At 36.1% G+C, this 24,887-nt stretch overlaps 1 protein-coding gene across 2 annotated transcripts in view; it reads right to left on the reverse strand.

The window, feature by feature from the left end:
* The window catches only part of NAALADL2 (N-acetylated alpha-linked acidic dipeptidase like 2), a 1,351,869-nt gene that overhangs the window by 1,289,831 nt on the left and 37,151 nt on the right, over positions 1–24,887 (reverse strand). For both annotated transcript variants that reach the window (XM_084769006.1, XM_084769005.1), the window contains exon 2: positions 2,911–2,972. The gene's annotated coding sequence lies outside the window, so the exon portion shown is untranslated. The remainder of the gene's footprint in view (positions 1–2,910; positions 2,973–24,887) is intronic.

Raw genomic sequence — 24,887 nt, forward strand, 5'->3', positions numbered from 1 at the left:
CAATGTACTTATGTACAAAATGTCACCTGCACCGAAGGCTCAAGAAACCCTAGGAAAGAGGGACTAGAGACTGTAAGAGCTGGTTATGTGCTGAGAAACTCCTTCCCTTATGACTTAAAACAATCTCCTCTTAGGGCATTCCTTATCTTACAGTGTCTAACTAATGACAGTTATTATTTTATCTTTTCCATAATGTATTATATATATTTTTTCTAGAGTTCCCCAAATAAAACTAGAGATACTCATTATTTTTATAGTAGAAAAAATTTCCTTCACTTATTTTATCCAAAATAATTTCCAGTCTGCTGAATTAGAAATTTTGAACATTGCATTTCACAGTGATTTTTCTTTAGTGGGAGTCTTCACTGTAAACTGAGAACTAAAAACAAACAAAGCTAAACATTGTCACAGATAGTAAAGCTTTGAGTAAGCCATTCTTTTTTTTTAATATTTTACTATGTTTCTTTTTTAACATATACATTTATATTATCACACATGAGTAAACTAAACTACATACAGCAGGAAGAACCATGAGACAATCAGGAATTATATAAATGTTACCTTCATAGTGATTTGTCTATTTGTATTTGGCTAACTTGAAGTAAACATCTTTCCGATCTTGTTGAGTCTAAATTTCTGAATAGAGGTTAGTATCTATCATATCTCATCTCTATTAACTTAAAACATCTATCTGGATCTAAAAACATCTTAACCTTAACCTACTAAGCTTACTTGAAAGAGAAAGGATAAAACTTAAATACCCAAGTGATCCCAGAGTGCAGGTTAGCAGCTTCCAAAATGAAAAAGATGACTGAGATAGTTTACTGCCAGAACAGTCACCCAACACTCTTTATAACATTAGGGCATCATCATTGGCCTTCTGGCCCAATATATCTGACAGACATATTTGCAACGCAGAACTATTGAGAACTTGCTTGCCCTGTCTTGGCAGAATTTGGCCATCAACTCTGCCTGCATCTAAACTTGGCCATTTTTAGGAAGAATTCTGTCTATGGCAGAAATGAAGACATTTTGCCCAGTGGCTGGTTTGCCACATTTGAAGCCATCTCCATAAGGAGGTTCTTTGATGCTCATCTTCTTTTTTGAGGCAGGCTGGGTATTGACAGGAGTTATTACTTGTCTTGTTGTAAAAGACAATTTTAGAATAATAAAAACATCTTTAAATGCCATATTCTGTAGGCATCTGAGGTTTTTGAAGACCTTATTTAATTATTTTACCTCATATATCTATAGAATCATATCCATGTATTAGACCTAGAATATATATTCTTGTTATAAAATAAAAGTTTTTGACATGAGCATGATTTGCATCAATATGCAAAATTCAGTACCATTGAATAAAAAGTAACCTTATTGGTGGGTAACAGGTAAGGCCTTGAGATGAGGAGTAGATTCAATAATCTCCCTTTTTTTCTATCCTCCCTTTGTTAGTAAGCCTTTCTTGGGTAAGCTTTCCATTTTATAGAGTTTTCTCTGAATTTTTAGGATTACATGCTAGAGACACTGAGAGCCTGGTATGGGCAAAATATTGTAGTAGATATTAAGAAATCAGTGTGTGTTAAACCACATCTCTTTACATCAAGACCTTGCATTCTGTAAAACACCCTGCATTTATTTGGATGTGAGATAAGAACGGTGTGCTTTTCCTTCTTACTATGTTCAGTGGGCTGTGTGGATTTCACCAGCCTGTCTTCATATCTTGGATCTTTCATTACTGTTTTCTCAATTGTATCTGAGTTGCTAAATGTGACTCTTTAGGATGGATGTGCCCTCTCCTTAAATCTATAGATACTGCAATTCCTTGTCATAGTGATTGTTTCAGAAATAATGAAGTTCTTTATAATAAAGCTGTAACAGCCCCCACCCTTTACTCCACATCTGCCATGTAGGCAGCAGGGCCTACAGTGGCTGAGGTGCCCATGTAACTTCTCACAGCACACCCACACTAATGTACTGGTATACTCATCAGACTTTATTCCACTTCTCTACTTTCTTGGCTCATCCCTTCAGGACTATAAGGCTTTGAGAAGCAGCTCTGCACTCTTAACCATAAGACCCTCAAGTTAAGGAATCTAGCACTTAACAGTGTGCTGTGAGTATAGGGTAAATGAGTGAGTAAATTGTTGAAAGTTTTATTTATTTAGGAGAAACCAAAATACTGCTAATTGTTCCATTTCATGATCTTTTGCATCAACAGTAGTAAGCCAAATGATCTCAAATGACAGCACAGTCTATAACTAATTATAGTGATTAACATCTCTTTAAGTGTAATTATATGAAGATTTATTTTCCTTTAATTTTAATATCCATAAGAACTGCTAGCAATTACTAATTAGTTATCTTTATTCCAAATCCATATTAACTTAAAATCTAAGCACCACTGTAAAACATTTACATACGTTAATTCACATGATTGCTTACTACAGAATATGGCTCAGAGCAAAGTCGATAATGTTGGCATGCTGGCACTGGTGGGATGGCTTATAATTACAGCAGTAATATTCTATTGGTGATGTTTCTTCCAAATTATAAAAATGGCAAATATTAAAGAAAAATTGATAGAGTGAGTACTTTCAAAAGACAGGAGAAGCATAGCCACCTATCTTCTTTACAAGTACCATTTCTTGTTACATTTACTAGATTAATTTTAACAACAACTTGAGCTAGGCAAAGAATATGGGATATAATTATATACTTCTACAGTGTCTTCAAATATATGAGATGATTATCCCAAATGAGTAAATATGTGAGTTAACATTTGTCATCTGAATGCTTGTTGACAAAAAACAGCGGTTACAGAAGTGGGACAGTGTGTTGCTTCTATTTTCTCTAACTGTTCCATTATTGGCTTCACAAATATTTACAAAAGGTCACCAATAGAGGGCTTACCTGGGGTCTCAAGAAGAAAGCCGCATGCCATCAAAAGCTATTTCTGATATCCAGCCAGAGATCTAAAACAGAGTAACAAAGAGAATTTGTGGCACCACAGACACAGTACTCTTGGAGAAGTGAAATCGATTGTGACATTTTTCATTTATTTGTAAATGCCTCTTTGGCAGGACACTCACTCAAAAGGACAGTTGCTTCTTCCAGAATGGGATGGGGGTTGTGGTAAAACAGAGGGATCCTGACAGCTGCTTTAATGGGCTCTGAATTTGGGCTTTTCTAGCACTTTCCCCCAGAGAAGGAGCTTATCCTTAATTTTCAATATAATAGCTCTGAATACAGTGTTATCTGCATGAAAACCCAAACCATCTAGTTGTTAGCATCTTTGCCTAGTTAATTTTCCTATGTCTCCATTAGAAGGACATACTACAAATGAACACCTAGTGATGACCAACAACACAGACCAATCACCTGTTCTCATTAAAAGACAACCATAGCCTGCAGTGTGACTAAACAACCAAAACATATTAACCTCCACTAACTAAAATATCTGTTTGAAGATAGAAGAAGAAATTATTTAATCTCCACTACTTGCCATTTCAACTTTGGCATTTTATGTTCCTACGGAAAAAGAAATTATTGATAGAAATTATTTGTAAAGACTAATTATCCATTAGTATTTGTCATTAGATAAGCTCTAAATTAAATTAATCTGAAGAGTCCACGTCCCTTATTTGTTTGCTTGTTCCTGGACTATATGCTAAGTGCCTGGTGGAGCTGTAAAGCAAATCATGAGGTTCGCTGCTCAAAATAACATAAACTTCAATGTACAGCCAAAGTGACGCCTTATCAAAACCCATCCTAGCAGCTACCATCGACAGTTAACCTGTAGTTATATGTTGACCTGGTAAACTCAACATACTATGTATGACAAGGAAAACTATGGCATTGTAGTTAAACAATCACAATCTAGAAGAATAAAATCATTGATAGCTTAAAGAAATAACAAAGATCTGGGTTGCAATTTCCTTCTCAATAAATACTTTCATTATTTACTCTACAGACTTGTTGAAGAAGTTTAAGCACCAGGGACACTGTAAACTGTAGTAAGAGGTAGGTATCAAATTGATGTAGCTTCACCCTCATGAATTAAGTAACATCTTTCTCAAAACAGAGAGAACATAGATAGCAAATATTAAAATACAAAATCTTTCCTGTTAGGACACTGTCAGGACCTTTTATTTTACCTATTTAGTTCCCTAAGCACAAAATGGTGCTTCAACAGAGTTCATATGCAAAACTGTCTGAAAACCTCCCTGTGAGTGGGCTCAGATTTCTCTCTTCAGTTTCTTTAAAACAGTAGCTATCAAATTTAGCTTTATATCAAAATTAGCATGGAATTTATTTTAAATGGAGATATCTATATGTAACTTCAAACCAATTAAGTCAATTTGCAATTTAGAAGCTCCCAGGAAGGTTCCAATGCAAAGCTTGATCTCATAGTCACTAGCCTGTAGTCTGACACTCTCATACCTACAAAAATTACCATCTGCTTCCCACTTTACTAATTTTTCCCTTGTATCAACTGAACTGTGATTCTTTTCTAATGTATTTGTTACAAAGCAGCTCTGTAGAAAAATACGTTATCCACAGATTCAACTCTGATGAGCTGTGCCCTCCCAGATAATCTCACGACCAATGGAGTGAACAACTTAAGAATGTAGTTTATGTGTAGCATGGCACTCCTGAGTATGTGAATGATCCAGTCTCAGGTTCTTGTGTCTTTTCTTGGGCTCTTTTCCTTTTGTTTACTTGCCTTGTTCAACTTCAATGTGATGATTTTTAATATCTTATGTTATTTTATTTTATTATGTGTTTGTTATCTCTTAGAACTATGTTCTTTTCTAATGAGAGATAGGAAGGGAATGGATGCAGATCTGAAGGGAGATGGGGAGGAACTCAGGGAAGTAGTTGGAGGAGAAACTGTCATCAGGATATGTGGTAGGAGAGGGGGAAAAGTTTATGGTATGTACATAGACATGAAAATGTAATAATACATTTTTAACTGAAGATTTTTTAGATTTATAAATAATGTACAATATTAAAATACTTTAGTACAGTATGTGTGTGAATGTGTATGTGTGTTTATGTGTGTGAGTGCACCTGCTTCTTTTTTTTTTTTTTCCTGTTCAGGAAGCATTTTTTTTAGTATTTAAATGTAATTTTCCCGTTTTTTTCCTATATTAATTTATTCTTGTTACATCTCAATGGTTATCCCATCCCTAGTATCCTCCCATTATTCCCTCCTTCCCATTTGTCCCTTATTCCCCTCCCCTATGACTGTTCCTGACGGGAATTACCTCCCCCTGTATATACTCATAGAGTATCAAGTCTCTTCTTGGTAACCTGCTGTCCTTCCTCTGAGTGCCAACAGGTCTCCCCCTCCAGGGGACATGGTCAAAGGTGAGGCACCAGAGTATGTGAGAAAGTCATATCCTACTCTCCACTCAACTGTGGAGACTGTTCTGTCCATTGTCTAGATCTGGGTAGGGGTTTAAGGTTTACCGCCTGTATTGTCCTTGGCTGGTGCCTTAGTTGAGCGGGACCCCTGGGCCCAAATCTGTCTATCATAATGTTCTACTTGTAGGTTTCTAGGACCCTCTGGATCCTTCTACTTTGCCATTCCCCCATGCTTCTCTCATCTAGAGTCCCAATAGAATGTCCTCCCCTCTGTCTCAGTTTTTTCCCGTTTTTTAATTGAAAAATAAAATCATTGATATTACATCTTAATTGTTATCCTATCCCATGCATCCTCCCATTCCTCCCTCCCTCCTGCTTTCATCCTATTCCCCTTCCCTATAACTGTGACTGAAGGGGACCTCCTCCCCTTGAATATGAAGCTAGGGTATCAAGTCTCTTCTTGGTAGTCTACTATCCTTCCTCCGAGTACCATCGGGCCTCTCCACTAAGAGGACATGGCCATATATGGGGCACCAGAGTTCATGTGAAAGCCAGTCCTCTCCAAGCTTTGTTACAGGGGAAATCAACAACTTTATGACTTTATTTAAGACTCAATACACAGGAAGGAATCCATGCCTGGCACTATCATATAGTTCAACAACACATGAAAGTTAGAGGCTCTAGAAGAAACATATTACTGTTGTTTACTTAAAATAGTATAGCAGTAAAAATGCATTCTAAATATTTACATAAAAAACAGAAATACACTAAATAAAACTTCAGTACAAGAAGCTTCTGAAGTGGAGTTTTCTGGTTTCTTTGAAGACTCAGTTGTGTCATGTGGTGGTTTGCTGAAAGCTGTCTTGTAAGAGGGCATGTGTTGATTTGCTGGGAGCAGGCATATGAGACTGTGTGTGACAGTGGAAAGGAGTATTTTTTAAAAAGTCATTGACAATGGCATGATGCTTTTTGGCATTTCTGTGCCGTACAACAACTTTGCTGGTTTTTGCTGGACTCCCATGGTCTTTGCTAATAGAAGGTGTCTTCCCTTCTCAGAGAGAAATCTCCCAGAGAACTTTTGGTGGTACTCCAGCTGTTTCTGGATCCTTCCACAGACTCATGCTGATTCAGCAGATCCTTGCTGGCCCTGTGGATTGAGCCACCACTACGGAGTCATGTGGTTGTTTGGTGTTGGCTCCTGGACTGGAGTGCTGGCACCCTGACAATCAGAGTGGAAAAGAATTGTGCCTAAACAAATCCACAACCTCTTTTTCTTATTAACATTTTTTTATTCCTTTCCACTGGTTGGTGGGTTAGAAGTGAGAATGAAGTGTTTAAGAACTGTAAGTAAAGTAGGTTGTGAAATTCTAAGGCTACAGGTTTCTCATTCAATAAACAGTTATGAGCACAGGGACTAACAACTAGTATACATGTTGAGGAAAAAAAAACAGTTGAGTGTTCACTCATAAACAGGACATTTACAAAACTCCATTTAAGGCTCAGGGGCTATTGCAGGAGAAGAGATATTGGGGGAAAGGACTTAACAACATTATCTCCTTGGCACAGTGTAGACATTCCTTGTGTTGCTTCATAGCAGGAATTAGGCTTCTATAAGGCAGGACAAGCCAGCAATCAGTTATAAATGGGAGAGGAGCTTAGGGGCACAAACCTCCAAGATAAGCCATTGACTGTTGACAGATTCGTGGAGAGTGGGATTCACTGTCTTCAGGTGTGTACCCACTGGTGCCCACCAATAGGCAATGCTGGCCACATTGTTCAAGGTCTGAAAGACAATCCTGGCAACCTCTTTTCACAAATATAAAAGGACATCAATGTCAGAAAGAGATTGGTATGGCACAGATGGAATTGACAAGAGTAAGAAGACAGGATGGGGGTGAGGGTAATTAGAATTATTATATAGACATACGAAATAGTGAACGAACAAATTTAATCAAAAATCTGTTGCCAAGTACATGGTGTTTAAAGTAAAGAAAACTATTTTAATATCTAAAAAAATAACCTCCTTTCTTAAAAGTGCACTTTTAATTGATGCCATGTACTGTTTGCATTTCTTCTGTGGAATACACCATTTCCTTAAATACCCAGACTGCAATCCTGGTTCCCAAAATCTGCCGTTTATTTTAAGTAAAACTTCTTGGAACAGAAGACATCCAGGCTACTTTGAAAAGATGCCTTAATTTTTACCAAAATCACTCAAACTAAATTACCTGAAGTCTCTTCTAAGGTCTACTATAGTGGTTTAAAGAGTAGCTGCTTCTGTCCTTTGGCTAGGTCTGTGTAGGGGTTTGAAGTTTACTGTACGTATTATCCTTGGCTGGTGCCTTAGTTTGAGCAGGACTCCTGGGCCCAGATGTGTTCATCATAATGTTCTTCTTGTGGGTTTCTAGGACCCTCTGGATCCTTCTATTTCCCCATTCTCCCATGATTCTCTCACCTAGACTCCCAGTAGGATGTCCTTCCCTCTGTCCTACTTTCCTTGTGAGTCTTCCTTGTGAAGACTTTCATGGGTCGTATCCCTTGGGCTAGTGTCCAGATATAAGTGAGTATATACCATTTGACTCTTTCTGCTTCTGGGTTAACTCACTCATTATGATTATTTCTAGTTCAATGCAATGGACAGGACATTCTCCACAGTTGAGTGCAGAGTGGGAACTGACTTTCACATGAACTCTGGTGCCCCATACTTGACCACGTCCCCTAGATGGGGAGGCCTGATATCACTCAGAGGAAGGACAGCAGGTTACCAAGAAGAGACTTGATACCCTATGAGCATATACAGGGGGAGGTAATCCCCCTCAGTCACAGTCATAGGGGAGAGGAATAAGGGGAAAATGGGAGGGAGGGAGGAATGGGAGGATAAAAGGGATGGGACAATTGAAATGTAATATGAATAAATTAATAAAATATATTTTAATAAGTGTAGCTGCTTCACTCATACTCATTATTCTTCCATTTAAAACTCACATATGACACTCTCAAACAGTAAATTACCTTGTGTTCCTTCTCACTGTCTCCCAGCCATAAATAAATATGTATTATTTAACATATAAAAGAATGTTCTATTTTTCTAGAACTTGGTGTAAAATGTTTTGGAGATGTAATGGTTGTTAAATAGAACATGTAATTGGATGAATGGTTTCGGGGTGCCACTAGAGATGATCAGACACAGGGAAATGGGAACCGGTGTGATCATTTTTTCCATGGTCCATCAAATATTCAATTATTTTATTAATTTTTTCTGCCATGGCATATGTAATATTATGAGTTTCTTCAGAAAGTCAGTGGGGCCATAGTTTGTCAAAACAGGGTAAACAGGGAAAGGCAAAGTATAGGAAGGTACAAAAAGAAAATAATACAGTGTTTGTGGGAAGTAAGCAGAGATCTCCAGTGACTGTGTGTTCCCTACAGACTATGGACAAGGGCTCAACTGTGCCTCCTCTGAGTAATTTGAGAAATCTTCATGCACTTTTTAATTTTACTTGCAATTCTTCTATAAGCAACAGTGGACCATAGTGGGTTTTTAATATTGAATGATAACAAAATTCAACAGATAACTGATTTTTCCCAGGTGAAGAATGCCCCTAAACACAGTCTTTCCTCTCCTACACCTAAAGTTAGGTAAACTCCATACCTCATTTCTGTTCTACTCAAATATTTTAAGCCTGAATTCTCAGTAATGATAAAGTTTTATATTTTGAGTTTGGTCTGGCATGTATGTATGTGCTACTGAAACTCTGATATGTAGGATCTAGCCAGCATTCCACTTTCATCCCTAATCACTACACAGACTCCACCAATGATTAGCTTTCAGGAGACAATAAAGAAAGCTTCCTCAAAACTGCAATATGATGTCCCGAACGTCATGTGATATTCTCAGCTCCTTTATGGTCTATTTTCTACCATGAAAAAAACCTTAATATATAATAGAAGAAGATATGCACACTTTAAAAAAGTGTTCGTGTCTGATTTCAATTCTCCTCACACAGAGAGAAAAGGGCCTGACATCAGCTCTCCCTGATGCATTGCCCACTGCTGCAAGGTCGAGGTGGACTTTCATGAAGTCTACATTTAATGAATGTCTATAGGCCATTGAACTGCATTGTAAGTGAAGACATAGTGCTTGATCTATTTATACTTGAACTACCATTACATGATATACCTATCATCTGGAGAATAAAATGTAACCATTAGAGCAAAATATTTTATTACAAAAGTATAAAATAAAGACTGATTTAAAATTTCTATATATTTGAAAGGAGAGAGTTAGTGTCCTGAAATGTTTTTCTGAAGGCAGAATTTTAATTCTTGTGAATCACATTTCATTCAGAGAATATATATATATATATCTTAAGAACCATTGGCTTTCCAATTGTAAATAATAAGGAATCCTGCATTGCAATGTAGACAGGTAAGCCAGAGGCCACAAGGAGCAATAATGATTAACAGCACACTCAAAAGGGAGTGTAGATTCTAATGGCATCACTCATAAAGGCCATGTTACAAAGGTTACAAAACAGAATCAAGTTTACCAAAGCAAATCAATCCACTTCCACTGGGGTTTCTCTTTTTGTGGCTGATGATGAAGTGATCAACACAGCTCCCCAGTACAAGAAAACCTTTACTTACAGGCATAGCAACTGCAGGCAATTCAGAAATCCTTATAAAGAACTCAATTCCAGAAATCTCTTTTCTAGAATATGATGTGCTCAATGTTCATTCAAATTTACTTTTTAACCGAGATAGCTCACTTGGTAAAGTGCTTGCCTTGAAAGCATGAGAAACAGAGTTCTAGACTCTGAATCCACACACACAAAAAGTTACGTGAGGTGGCATCTGTTTGCAATCCCAATGTTTGGGAGACAGAGACAGATAGATATCTGGGGCACCTTTGCCTGCTTTTTCCTGTCTACTTGATAAGTTTCAGACCAAAGAAAGATCCTATCTGAAAACTGAGGTGGAGAGTGACTAATAAATAAATGATAGCCAAAATCCTGTGACCTTCATATGCTCAAATCTGAATGAAAACCTGCATATATGGGTGTAAACAGAAACAAACATGCAAATGCACAAATAAAGAGAAAGCAGGCATTTGGAGGTGGCCTTGTCACAGTTTTCATTTTGGTGATAATAACTCATGGTTTCTCTTCACAAGACCACAGGCATGAAAGGCAAGGCCCCTGTCACTTTGGAACTAGAGAGACTGTTTTCACTGCTCTCCTCAACTAACTGTGGACTCTAATTTCTCTCTCTCTCTCTCTCTCTCTCTCTCTCTCTCTCTCTCTCTCTCTCTCTCTCTGTCTCTCTCTGTCTCTCTCTCTCTCTCTCTCTCTCTCTCTCTCTCTCTCTCTCTCTCTCTCTCTCTCACACACACACACACACACACACACACACAAACTAAAGGAATAAAATGAAAATTTAAGAATGTCATGAAAGCAATGACTATGCATGTTAGAGTTAAAATAGAAATTTCTCAAGAAAATGCAAGCTTAAAGATAATAAAGACTACTGAGAATCACATAACATGTATTCAAAGACCAAACAGACTATAACAGCAATTAGCAGGTTTCTTTTAAAGACATCAAAGAGAACAAACTAGATAACATTATTTCATATGGTGTACTTTTAATTACTTTTCTACATGTATTTGTGTGTGTTGCAGACGTGTCTATAGGTCAGAGGAGAACTCACTGGAGTAGGTTCTTTACATCTACCATATAGGTTTTAGAGCTTTAAGTCCAGTCATGACGTCTGAGAGTCTGGACTCTTCCTGAGCAGTCTTGATGGCCCTATGAAATATTTCTCATATCTTACTCCTTGGAAATTTTAATGCCATATTTTTTTCTTCACAAACAACATAACCCAAATAAGTCTATGCACAATAAATTTCAACAGTTTTTCACATTCACAAAGTAGCACAATCACACAAGAGATGCATAATTTGTTTTATTTGATATTGTAAGCTATGTGTCCTATTTTCCATGTTTGTGATGTTTTTTATTCCACAAGAATAGTTCTACAATAATAGGCACATAATGGGACTTCATGGTCTAAGGATGTAATGTCACGGAAACATATGAAAATACCTATTGTTGGTGACTAAAGCAGTAAAATATAATTATAATCCTATGTAAAAACACAAGATAGTAATTCACTGGCTGTTCAAGAATGAATGTCGTAAATAATGAAGCAGACATTGTTCCACAAGTAATATAAATAAGCACTCTAAATATCAGGTAGGTGAATGGCACTGTGCAGATTCTATTTGACATGGAATCACACAAGACTGGCCCATGCCAGCATGTACTGCTGCCACCCCAAATGCCATCCTGCTCTGCTGCTCTAGGTTCTGTTCACAAATCTGGCTAAATTTATCATATACTTTTGTTATAGAAAAGATTAAACAAATACAATTATGTAAGAGAGGTAGATAGTGGTTTCTATTAGAATTGATCTCTGCTTCTGTGGATGTTATCCACAGTGTCAGAAACATATAGAAATGATGAAAATAAGTATGAATATAAAAATTGGCAGTACTAAGTATACGCAGAGTTTATGTACCTAAGTGGTGTTATAGAAGAACTTCCAATAATTCTAAGGGTATTACTACTGTAAATATGTAGTAAAAACAAAAGAGTTTGTTAGTGATATAAAACACTTGCCATACTCCAGTCAGGGAGCACTGTGCTATGACTAGCAAGGTCACTGTTCTGCTACGTTTAGGATGTTCTAGTGATATACCAGCAGCTGGAGGAGTGATAAACAAGAGGAGGTGGGGAACTCTAAGGGCAAGGAGTCGGACTTCCTGATTCCTGGGAAGGCTCTCTTGTACTCAGAGCATGACTACTCACTCTATGCTGACATGGTAAGAGTGACAGAGTCACTTGGGGGTTTCATTACATAGACAGGAGTCCCAGTCGTGAACCTGTTATGTATGATGTAATCCTCTTCCAAGGTCGTGTTATGTAACTACTGACTTGAATGGGAGGATTTGTAGAATGTGAATTTTAGAGGAAAATTTTGTTCACTACACACAGCAATTCAATGTTGTAACTTAATGAGACTATGGGCCTAATTGTGATTTTTTTCATTATACTTTTTGGAACATATAAGATGACAAATATTCAAGGTTGGTTTTAACCTATACTGAATAAGAGAAAGGCAATGGTATAGACAAGAGACATTAAAATAAGCCATCATACATGGCACATTTCAGCAATTGAGAGAGAGAGAGAGAGAGAGAGAGAGAGAGAGAGAGAGAGAGAGAGAGAGAGAGGAGAGATTTGAACTTAAAAAAAGAAAGAAGTACACTGGATTATTTAGTGGGAGCAAAGGGAAGGGGAAATTATATATAACGCAAAAAGTTCCCATACATAGTCATGTGTGGTGTGCGTGTGTGTGTGTGTGTGGTGTGTGTGTGTGTGTGTGTGTGTGTGTGTGTGTGTGTGTGTGTGTGTGGTGTATCTTACACTCAGTGTCTGAAAGACAGACACACATAATGAAAGAAAAACAGTGAGACACTTTTCTCACTTCACAACATGAAGGGAAAATCTCTATGCTGAATAGTCCAAATTGCTGAACCCACCTTTCCTGGTGGAGAAAGAGGACAAAAAACAGAGACCTGGCATTTTCAAGGTCCTGTGTTCAAAATACAACAATAATTCCCGCTATGAAAAACAGTGTTGGTCAGTCTGCTGACCTTTGGGAAAGCAACTAGGAGAACTTGATGTCTGGTGCAATTCGAATAGGCCTAACCTTTGCATGGCTCATTTATCCTCTTTATTTTCAGTGTGAACAAGAGGACCTTGAATAAATATATTTATAAAGGTCTGTTAGCAAAAGGAAACTTAGCTGTGGTGGTTTAAATAGAAATGGGCCCGTAGACTCCTGTGTTTGAATGCTTTGTCACCAAAGGTGAAACTATTTGATAGGATTGAAAAGATTAGGACGTGTGGCCTTGTTGGAGAGTGCATCCCTGTGAGTGGGCTTGGATGTTTCAAAAGCCTATGCCAGGCCTAGTCTCCTCTCCTCTCCTTCCTCTCCTCCATCCTTCTGTCCTCTCCTCTCTGTCCTCCTCCTTCTTCTTCCCCTCCCTCCCTGCCCTCCTTTCAGCCTGTGGAAGCTCTCGACTACAGGCCCAGCACCATGCCTGCCTGTCACCATTCTTCCTGCAATAATAATGGACTAAGCCTCTGAAAAGGTAAGCATAGTGGGATAGACTCCCAAAAAGGCTAGGAGAGCTGACTAGCAGAATCGTAGAGATGCTCTTGTCTCTCCATCCCCCCGGGCTGTGATCATAAGCATACACAACCAGGCCTGGCTTGGCTTTATTCATGAATTCGGGGAAACCAAACTCTGGTCTTCATGCTTGCAAGGCAAAGAATTAACTTTCTCAGCCACTGCCCTATCATTTCATAATTTTAGCATACAAACTACTTGTGATTGTCCAAAGTGCATTATCAGACTTAAAATAATATAACTAAATTTAAAAAATACTATGTTTGTAAGCTAAAGGGCTGAATACTGGTATAATTTTGGTTATCCTCAAACTAATGTATTGATTTTTCAGAATAGAAATGACAATTTCTGCAAATTGTTTATTAAAAGTACACAAACTGCATGTTTATGTTCTTAGCAGCTGTATTCAAAATAGGGAATGTGTCAACCAAATTAATATTGCATTCATTATGCAAGGAAAAGAAAGAGAGAAAGCTAAAGTTACATAACTGAATTATCAGTTTGCAGTGAGAAGAAACAGACAAAGAAAAGCTTTAAAAACACTATGGTGGGTGAACAGAGTCAGGTAGAGAGGACTGCCTGCGACATTATCTTTTCCATACAAACTCCTAAAGAATCTCTAGCATAAAAAGCAAATCAATAGATTCCAGCGGCTAGCAGTGGAAGAAGAGGGACTACTACGGTACAGGAACTATGATGTCATTTATTTTGAATGCGGTGGTGACCATGTAACTGTATATAAATTGCATTTCCATAAAGCTGCTTGGATTTTTAGAAAGTAATATTAAAATATGAAAAAATAAATTAGAAGAAATAACAAGTATTTCTGTAGAGATGTAAGGATGCTAAAAAGAAAATCTTGCTTATTAGTTTTTCAGTTTTTGAATATGCAATGAAGACGTATCTGGGGTGTCTAAATCTCTCCAGAATTCAGTCTGAATATTTACTATTATACAGGAAATATAACACACCAACCCACAGTAAACTATATGATTATTGGACTTAAATTAAGATTTTGCCTTAACTCATGCATAAGAATAAATTCTCTGTGCATTGAAATGTTTAATATCAAAATTATGTGAAGAAAAAATTTTAGTACTTAATTAAGAAAATTTGTGTAGTGTATGTGATGGGGAGCAAAATTCACCATGAGAAGGTAGAAATGAAGAGAAGATTAATAGACATTGGAAGGAAATATAAACAAAATAAAAAAGAAGACAATGACAAAGAGTTCTAATAAAATGAAAGAGTTTAACAAAAAAAAAAGCTTATAGAAGAAAAAAGGGAGGAGGTAAAAATATGGGCAGGGCATTCACAAAGAGTGAAACATGTGACAGTGCAGTCAGCATTGCCAATTCACAGAACAACAGAGTTTGTTTTTTAAAAGAACATGGTACCACTGTGTTCTCAAACTTGGCTGATGGGGAAGTATAAAGGTAGATGAAGCTTCAAAGTAAACTTTCATTATTTTTACTTGTAAACTTTACTCTGTAAATTGAAAGCAACATGCATTTCAGAAGTGGTAAACTGGTGACGTTGTAAATGTGTGTGATGCCCATCAGTTTCAGATACTCAGATGCATGATGAAGCCTCCAAAACTGAAAACGTAAAAGGAACTGAAACAGCAAAGCCCATGGCAGGCAGAAGTTCGTCCGTGACTAGACCTCTAGTGTAGCAGTGGGGATTCAACCCTGGACCTTGTGCACACAATACAACACAAGTGTTTTTGTTTTGTTTTGAGTCTTTTTGTTGATGGTGATGCTACTTTGATTATTTATTTTTGAGATATGTTATTAGTATGTCTTTCAGCCTGGCCTTGAACTTGCAATATAGTAAAAGTTGACCTCAAATGACAGATATGACCAGCTCTCTAGTATAAACTATTGCCTTCTGTGCCTTGCCATACAAGGCTGGCAAATCATGTGATGCCCAGAACACACATAAATGTGCAAATATGGAAGTAGCTCTATATAAAGCTGTCCTCTGACCACTGCATACATGCAATGCAAGACCTAAGCATACACTAATAATAATAATAACAAAATTTAAAAGATTTTGTTGTTGTATAACCAATTAGAGAGCTCATCCCCTTTCAGTTTTTCATCGCTTAAAGCCCTTCATTCAGGTATGGAGCCCCGTGAAATCCCCCATATTTACTTTGAGTTGCCAATTGGTGTTAGAATGGTTCAAGAATTCTTTAGTGGAGCCATAGTGTTGAGATTTCATAAGTGTAGCTCAGGCATAAAAATATCTTCATACAAACAACACTAAACAGGCTCATCAGGTTGTATTTATAATTTTATCACACATACACACACATACGCTTATATAAATATGTATTTAAGAATAATACTTTTTAAAAAGAAGTCATATTTGAGAGAGCAGGAGGTTATATAAGAAAGATTGGAGTAAGGAGGAAAATGAAGAATTATGCAATATTTAAATAATTTTTAAAAGAAAATATAAATATAATTAATACATTCTTTCTGTTTCATCTCTGAAAACATACATGCTTGTACATATACATTGTACACCAGTTTCAAAAGGATACAGTAAGCAGCAGTATATGACATCCCTCTGAAGAGTTTATTTCCTTCTTTGTATTTGTCTATAATTTACAAACTATTTATATGTAAGAAAAATCATTTATGAAAGCCTGTGTACAATATATTTGTGTGTTGAGCAAGAGATAGTGTATTGATGTGTTTTCTAGAACCAAAAAAAGTCAGCTATAATTGGTAAATACTTCCATAGAATAAAATACACAGCAGTTTCTAAAAACATGAGAATAAAATACTAAGAATATTTCCTGAATGGTCCCACACAACATGCTACATAAAAGCTACACAATGCCCTTTCCTTTGTCCTTACCCCAATGTTTCACGTTATGATGACTTTATATTGCAAATAAAAGATAGCAGAGATTTAAGCTTCATTTCTTTGAGCATTATTGCTGTGCTAGGTCTTAGAAATAGCAAGTGAGACTGTGCTTTTTGTTTCATCTAAGAGAGACTGATAACCTTGAATCTTAAACCCCCTGTGGTATTTTCTCCGTCTTCACTAACCATGACCGAGGTAGGATGGCCTCATCTGCAAATTACTAAGAATAATCAGCTCAGAGGAGTGACCTTGGATGGTGCAATGTTAAATTGGCCAGGAAATTTTTTTGAGGCATCACTATTATTAACTTGCAATTTTTTCATTTCACTTTGCCACTGACGCTTGGCAGGTTATAATTTTTCATTTTCGCACTTGGATGAAACTCGACGAGGTACAGATTATAGAGATAGTGAGTGGTAGGGGATTTTTACAAATGGATTTCCCCCTCACTCCATGACATTAGTATACAAAATGGATCTCTATTTGAGACAGCTTATCAGTTGAAGATACGTATGCAGCCTGCTAAGATAACAGCAATGACCCAACCACATTTTATGTTTGTGTAAACTGCCGCCTGCTAGATACAGAGTCAATGTAATGGTTGATTTCTGTGCTGGGAAACAGCTCCATGTTGGAAATGGTTTGGGTTGATTCTCTTTTATGAAAACTTCATTCCTCCATGTGGTAGTTTTCTGGAATTAGAGACATGTTTATGAAGACAGAAAACACGTTTGTCCACAGGGACATTTGGTGCTACAGGTGTCAAATAAACTTGCACTTCTATTTATGAAGAGCAAGGCGTAAGAAGTCCCAGTGGATCCACGCTTCTTACCCCTACAAGAATAGTGCTGATGTTTGTAGTCTAATTTGAAGACAGCCACCTATACCATTTTCTCAAGAGTTATCTTTTAGCAAATACATAGTGACCAGCTTATAACAGTCACTAACTGTAAATTCACTCTTTTAAGAAAGGTAAGACAGGAATGTCAAATAAAACACAGTAATAGAGACATAATACATTGAAAGGAACCATAATGGAAAGACCCCATATACTATCCTTTGGAGTACAGGTGATCAAGTTATAAATTAAAGTATTTCTGTCCCTATAGAAAAGGGAATTGTCTCTTGTGAATAGTGCATAATAAAAATGTGGCCTATATGGGACTCTTAAGAGATTTTCATTTGTCTAGTCAATGGAAACCCTTGATTAGAAGTTCCCCCTTGAAAAGAAGCACTCTATTTTCAGTGACTTCAGTGTGGAGAAGTGATTGTCCCCTGAATGATTTGTGTGTTTTTATAAGAAGTAAAGAAGGAAACTTCTTATAATAACAAGTTTAACATATTCTACCAAAATTAACATTCTCAGCCAAAATAAAGAAATTCATTTCTTGGCCAAAGGTTGGAGTTTAAAAAAGATGTTTTACATTTTCTGTTGATTTTGATAAACTATTTTTGTTTCAGGCTAATGTTAGAAACCAATGAGATAGAATAAGTTAATTCAACCTAAGTTGCATTGTTTTTCAAATATCCTTTTCAATTTAAGTGAAACAATCAGAGATCTCAGGCAGTTATTTTAGTTGTATATAGACATTACTAAATGCTCCCTAAATACTAAATTAAAATTAAATAATGTATGCTGTGCTTCTAGGTTTGTCTCTTTATACTGAAAAATATGAAAATTTATCACAAATTACTATTTAAACTCAATTGCAACAAAATAACTACATAAGCAACAATTTATTTAAAAATACTACCAACACAAACTTTTTAAAAAGAAAAATAGAAGAGCAGCAAATATAAACTAAATTAAATGAAAGAAATGAGATTCAATAGAAAGCAATTAAATGGGAATAAAAGAGAAAGGAAGAAAAAAAAAAGAAAAGAAAATCCAATGATATTTTAAAAAATGATTTACTGAAAAGAATTGGGGGAAGATATGACCAGAATGATTAGAGGAGAGAGAGACAGAGAAAGAGAGATGGGAAAGGAAACTTACATCCTATATAGGGAGAACTAAAGAAGTGAATGCTTCAAGAGAGACAGTTATATGAAAACATGTCTGCCAATAAATTTTAAAGCACAAATGAAATAGCAAAAACTTCAACTGCTGATATTCCCTAAAAGAAATAGCTACATGTTCCCCTATTTAATTTTTTGAGAACATCATTCTTAAATATACAAAAGAAATTCAAACGAGTTTACTTTGCTGGGAATTTCCTCTAAACACTTAAGGAAAAAATAATCCCAAATATAAAAAATCAGACTGGTGAGATGGATCAGAGTGTAAAGGAACTTGTTGCCAATCATGATGATCTGAGTTCAGTCCCTGAGATCCATATGCTGGAAAGATTGACTCCCCAAAGGTTCTCTAATATCTACATGTGAACACACGCACACACACACACACACACACACACACACACACACACACACACACACGGAAATAAATAAATAAATAAATAATAAATAAATAAATAAAGTGATTTTTTAAAAAGCTTTACATTTCAAAAATTTTCCATGGCTAATGACATAACACCAGCATAGAACATTTGTCTGGTATACATAAAGTTCCAAGTTCAATACATCAAAATAAAGTAAATGTATAAAATAAAGTCTTTCAGGAAAACTGAGAGAGAATATTTCCAGTTAACTTTTATGATTCCTTCATTACACTGTTACCATGACAGTATAAGAAGAGACTTGCAAAATTGCCAAGAGAAAAAAAAAAAAAGAAAAAAAGAAAAAGCACTAATGGGGTCATGAGTCAACAGAGAGCTGTGAGGCAAATCCTGTCCATAGGTCAATGATTCAAAAGTGATGTCAGTTTTCAAACTGCTGTAAAGACTCAACAGAATACCAAACAAATTCCCAGAAGAATTTTCATAGGAATTTGAAACATGACTCATGTAGATGTGAGCAAAACCACATTTACTTCCTTCAAATAAATAAATAAAGTGAGCAAGCAAGCATGCAAGCAAGCTCAAGTAGAAATAAAGAGAAATTTCCAAAACAGCTTTAAAACATATCAGCAAAGTGAGAGGGACACGTATCTGCTATGAAGAACTATTATGAGAATATAGTAATCAAGACATTACATCCACTAGGTAGAGGCAGCCAAATAAATCAATGGCATAAGGTGACCCAGAGAGAGCTTTACCTACATGCAATTGCTGATTTTTACAAAGGAAATAGGTAATTTCTTCTTTGTGCTAGGTTGGGTGTTGTCAGGAGTTAACCTGTCTCATTGTCAATGAATCATTAAAATAATAAAAATATCTTTAAATGCAATAACCTATATGTTTCTGAGGTTTTTGAAGACCTTAGACATGATTCTATAGAAAGATAATATAAAATAGTTACCCTAGGGTGTATATTCTAGTGACAAAAATAGACTATATGTCCCTTAATGGAAGAATGGATAAAGAAACTGTGGTACATTTACACAGTGGAGTACAAATCAGCTACTGAAAACCAGGAAATCTTGAAATTTGAAGGTAAATGGATGGAACTAGAGAAGATCATCCTGAGTAAAGTAACCCAGATCTAGAAAGACCCACATGATATATACCCACTCATAAGTAGATAATACAGTATAACCACACTACAATACAGAGACTGATGCACCAACTATGGACCATGTATGATGTGGACCTAGAACCTCTGCTCAGATATAGTAGATAGGCAGCACAGTCTCCCTGTGGGTTCCGATATGGACAGTAGTGACAACTTCTGACCTGGCCTCTGGCTCCCCAATATTGATCAATTCCCCCTGGCAGGGTGGCCTTGCCAGACCACAGATGAAGAGCACACATGTGGTACAGATGAGACTTGATAGGCTGAGTTCAGATGTTAGGGGAGGAGGCCTCCCCTTTCAGACAAATTTCTTGAGTGTTAAAATGCATGCATGTTTCAAAGAATAAAAATGGTGAATAATGGCTGGGCAGTAGTGGCACATACCTTTAATCTCCACACTTTAGGTAGAAGCAGGTCTTAGCACTAGGGAAACAGATGAAAGCAATCTTTGTGAGTTCAAAGTCAGCCTGGTCTATAGAGCAAGTTCCAGAATAGCCAGAGCTGTTGCACAGAGAAACCTTGTCTCAAAAGAAAAACAGAAAGAAGAGAGCAAAAGAAGGTAAGAACAGAAAATAAAAAGATAACTAAAACTTAAGGGAAAAAAAGATTAATAAGAGGAAACCCCATTATCAAGTTGTTGAGGGTCATACTACAAAAAGTCTATTAATTTAATAATAATATATATATATATATATATGTATTATAAAATTAATAGAAAGTAGTAACCACAAGGCTAAGGCAAATGTCAAGGATCAGAAGTTTGCACAGAATGGAAGATAAGAAACAGGTATAACAAAAAGGGAGATAAATTCTTTGGAAGAGGTAAGCTGCAGGAGAAACTTGGTAACAGTCACATCACAATTGCAAGATGACTCCATAGCAATAAACCATGAGTTCCTGGAAAACCCAGTGCACAGTTTCAGTCTGCATTGAATGTGACCATTAAAATTAGTGTAAGATAATGAGACGCCCGCCCCATAACAAAAGAAAACATGGCTATGAGAACTTACTTATTGCATGCCATCTGATTTTAAATCTCCCTCCCTCCCTCTCTCCCTCCCTCTGTGTGTGTGTGTGTGGGGGTGTGTATTCTGGAAGAATAATATGTGTTCTTTTTTTTTTCAAATAAAAAACACTGAAGCTAACATTTAGAATCTATGTTATTAAAATGACAAATTTATTAAAAATATGGGGTATTTTTAAAGGTCTTGCTACTATTTCTACTTTTTTTCTATTTTTTTAATTGAAAATAAAATTTTTATATAATATATTCTGATTATGGTTTCAACTCTCAGATATTTTCTACCTCCCCATCCAGCCAAATCCCCACTTCTCCCTAATAATAAAGCAAACAGCCATCTAAATAATAAATACACAATGAAAAATATAATATAACAAAACAAACTGAGGAAAACGAGCCATTTTAACTACTGTGCCATCTCTCCAGCTAATTTATATTTTTAAGATATTGAAATCTTTTTAATAAGGTAATTGGTAAATATTAAAATAGTCTAATAACATCTAAATGTGAAGTTGTTTGTATGTAATTTTGCTTAAATGAATAAGTTCTCTTTCTACAGAGGAACAAAACAAAAATGGGACAAGCAAACAATCAGCACTTAGGATAAATTAATTATTACATTAGTGAATACACTTAGTATAGAATTTACTGATGAAAATATTTTATTTTAGGGATTTAAGGAGTCTTACAGGAATTGTGGCAGTTAAGAAGCAAACAGCAATGGCCATGAAAACATTCTGACATAATTTGGGTTGGGTGTTATTCATTTATTCTATTATTTCAGTATTGTTAAGATAATACAACTGTGAATGGTTACAGTAAGCATAGAATAGCAATAAACTTTGCTATATTGTTGTGAGGCTTGAGATAGAATTCTGCAAGTTTTAGGCCAGCCTAGGCAATGTGGCTATATAGACCCTGTTTAAAAGCAAGCTACAAAGAAATAAAAGAATGAATGCCACAGAGACCTACAGAATATGATACAAGACAGGCAACACCCAGCCTACCTTAAAGAAGATGATGAGCATCAAAGAACCTCCTTATGGAAATGGTGTCAAATTCAGCAAACAAGCCACTGGGCAAAATGCCCTCATTCCTGCCACAGACAGAATTCTGCCTGAAAATGGGCAAGCTTGGATGCAGGCAGAGTCAACCACCAAACCCTGCCAAAACAGGGTAAGCAAGTGCTCAATTGTTCCTGCCTCACAAATATGCCTGTCAGATATGTTGGTCCAGAAGGCTGAAGATGATGCTCCAACGTTATAGAGAGTTTTGGGTGACGATTCAGGTAGCAAACTGTCTCTGTAATCTTCTCATTTGGGAAGCTGCTAACCTATACGCCCTGTATACTCAGGTAATTAATTTTGTTCTTTCTCAAGTCTCTGATGGGGTTGAGGATCAGATAGTTTAGTCTTACCATTAAGCTTAATTGTTTAGGGGTTAAGATGATTTAGGTTTAGACAGATGTTTTAAGTTGACAGAGATGAGATATGATAGATACTGATTTACATTCAAATTTCCAAATTCATCAAGATAGGAAAGATGTTTTCTGCAAGGTTGCCAAGTACAATTAGCCAAAACACCATGAATGTAACATTTATATATTGCATGATTGTTTTGAGGTTCTTCTTGCAGTATATGGTTTTTTTTTAATTTATGTGTGATAATATAAATGCATATGGCAAAAAAATAAAATGAAATCTTTAGAAAAAATGTGCATCTTAAAAAAAAAAACCAGAAAGTAGAGTGAGCAAAGCACAGGGAACAAGCTAGTAAACAGTGTTCCTCTAGGCTCTCCATCAGTTCCTGCCTCCAGGTTCCTGCCAAGTCCCTTCCTTGGCTTCCTTCAGTGGCAAAACTATGATATGGATGTACAAGCAAATAAAACCTTTTATTTCAGAAGTTGAAAAAAAAGAATAATTGGCAACAATTAAGATGATAAAACTCAGTTTAATATCATTTTAACATAGCATACACAAAAGATTAACAATGCCAAACTTTAAATTTAAATAGACCTTAATTTAACATAGATGGCTAGCTATGTTTTTTCATGAAAAAAAAAAAAATATATATATATATATATATATATATATATATATATATATATATATATATAGAGAGAGAGAGAGAGAGAGAGAGAGGTATATACCACAAGCTGCCATAAATGAATATATATCTTTATCACTTAGAAATAACTCATTATCCTATAACCTATGGAATAATCAAACTTAAACAGTTATGAGAAAAAAACTTGATACTTTGTGCTGTGTGGAGAAGTTACCTTGATGAAAGCTGAAGACAATATTTATAAATTTAAGGGATTTTTGTTGATGTTGTAAATTACAAGTTCTCCTTTCTCCTCCAGTAACAATGATTTCACTAGCAATAATAGTTAGCTGGCTTTCCAGTTTAACCTAGGAGTGGGAGAAATGGTCTTCCCCAGAATAGGGACACGAATTGGTTTTCAGTGCCAAGCATTCATCTCTGAGCACATACATACAAGTAACACTATATGAAAAGAACATATTTAGGAACATGTATGAGAATACATATATGCATGATACAGTAAGAATTAGTTAAAATGACCATGAATTTGAAGGAGAGCAGGGAAAGCTATAGTGGAGGTTTTGGAGGAAGAAAACAGAACGAAGTAATGCTGTTATGTTATAATGTCAAAGCTAAAATAAAAATTATGATAAATAGATCAATTAAAAATATATGAGCATTGAGCCAAAAATTTTATCAATAACTAATGTCAACACAGACAGAGCCAAAGCACTAATGGAAGTTACATTTCCTATTGGCATACCCAGGCCTTTGAGATGTATCCAGCTTTTCACAGCACATCAAACAGAAAAGCTTTAGGGTAGTAGGGAGAATATATGCATAGACTGAGCTGAGAAAGACCAAGGCTGCCTAATGAGGTCATGGAACAAATCAACACAGCTGGCCTGCTGACTGTTCATTAGCCACCCCAGAAGAACCAGAGGTGTCCCAGCCAGAACAGCTGCCAAGCCAAAGAATCTCTGGAATTCAGGATCATAAACAGACAATCAGAATATATTAGAGCTGGCAAGGCTCCCAAGGGCCATGTAGCTCAGTATACAAAGCCTGAGTTTACTGTTTCAGAAGCTGTATGAACTTACAGAAATCATACGCAGTCGTTTTATAGAAGAAAAATGAAATCAAGCATAAGTCCACTTCAAGTTATTTCATCGCTGGATTTGGTAAGCCTATTTTCCTTTTATACAAAAGTATATATTGGATATTGAATATATCCTTGCAAGCTGCCTTACCTTCTTTTCTCCCTCTCTCCCCATCAGTCCTCTTTATTCTCCTAAAGATTTGCTTCGATTTACTATCCTACAAATATAAAGGATGTTATGTATCTGTATAAAATAAACAAAGAGCAAATGAGAGAAATGTGTATGAATTTATCTTTCTGAGACTGGCTTAATTCTATTAATATGATTATCTATACCCATATCTACTACCCTGGAAGAAGCAACATAACTGAATTCTTCTTAATGATAGGAAAGCTCCACTTTAAACACACACACACACACACACACACACACACACACACACGTAGACACACACACACCTTTTCTCTGTCCATCCTTCTGGGTTGGTTTCATAACTAGAATAAACATTGATGTTCAAGTGTCTGTGATATATTGGCTTTGAATCCTTTGGGTAAACACTCAGGAGAACCAGTTCAATCAGTCACTTAATGTACAGAGATGCTCACTTAATGTACATTTAATATTCATCACAGTTTAATCACTGC

The sequence above is a fragment of the Acomys minous genome (assembly GCF_964271855.1).
Source record: "Acomys minous genome assembly, chromosome: 19".
NCBI lineage: Eukaryota > Metazoa > Chordata > Mammalia > Rodentia > Muridae > Acomys > Acomys minous.